Below are 1,361 nucleotides of genomic sequence, written 5' to 3'. Positions count from 1 at the left end.
TCAAGAATTTCACATTGTTAATTATTTCAATCATTCTCATTATGTATGTTTTTATTATCAATTTTTTAATTTAATAATAGTAAAAATAATATTAGAGATCAATATTAATATTGTTTATAATAATAAAATAATAGTTAATATTGTTAACAATGTGATATATAAAATTATTAAAGATGTAAACATTCATGTAGTTAAGTTAGTAATGTTACGAAATATAATTATTAGTAATTAGTGTTATGTGATTTTTTTTGTAAAATAAATTTTGAATATTTTTTAGGAATGAATATGTTAATTGTTATTATGAATATATTAGTAATAGTTAGGTATTTTAATATAATTAGTTAATTGCTGTTAGATTTTAATTAGTAAGTAATTAATTGTTCTTAGATAGTTTATGAATATATTTATGGTATCGTAATTGTAATTATGTTTTGAAATTTTTGGACATAATAATTATTATTGTTATCATTATATTAATAGTAGTTAAGTAGTCAATATATGGTGTTGGTAGCCTACGTGTCAAGGAATAATTGAAATTAATGTAAGTTATTTACTTATTTAATAATTATTAACACTAAATTTGATATTTTTAATATGTAATTCATTATTATTATTCAATTTAGTGTTAAATATTATTATATCACTATAACAATTTCGGCAGATAGCGGCGAAAACTTTGCGGCGATTTAAAATGAATAATTGCGGTGTATATCGCGGCGGTTAAGAGTGGGGTTGCAATCAGCCTTGTATTTAGCGGCGATTTTTCTAGAACCGCCGCTATATGTAACGTCGGATGAGTTATCGTTTTATATTTTGTGGCGGTTTCTTTCAACCGCCGCAAAATGCGTATAACCACATATTTCAATGTTTTCTTTAGTAATAACCATGTGGGTATAATCTAGTTAAGTTAACATTTTAAACTATATATGTTCAAATCATTGTTACTTAAACTCGTAACACTTTTTCTAGATTCGTTTTACGTAAAAAAGTTCACAAGTTAAATAAGCTATATATGTTAACTCATGTGAACAAATTTACCAATAAGATTTTCTTGTTTACTTTATTGCCATTTAAATTTGCATTCAAACATAAATGTAAAAGAAAAAAATAAAGGCATAGTCTAAATTTATAAAGTTAAAATAAAGTTCTAATGAGCATAAATTAAAGTTACTCCTCTTTGAAGTTATGCCTTACTAAACCTAAATTAAGAAACTCTAAAAGTAGATAAACATGTAAAACTGCGATCAAAATCATTAAATTAAAGGAATCAATGTAACTCTTATAATAAAAGATTGAAATTTCTCTTCAACATTGTATTGACCTGGCGAAAAATACTCTGTCAAGAATCTATGGGTTTCACG

This window comes from Arachis ipaensis, chromosome B04, assembly GCF_000816755.2.
Source record: "Arachis ipaensis cultivar K30076 chromosome B04, Araip1.1, whole genome shotgun sequence".
In the NCBI taxonomy this organism is placed as follows: domain Eukaryota; kingdom Viridiplantae; phylum Streptophyta; class Magnoliopsida; order Fabales; family Fabaceae; genus Arachis; species Arachis ipaensis.
This window is presented reverse-complemented; position numbering follows the sequence as displayed.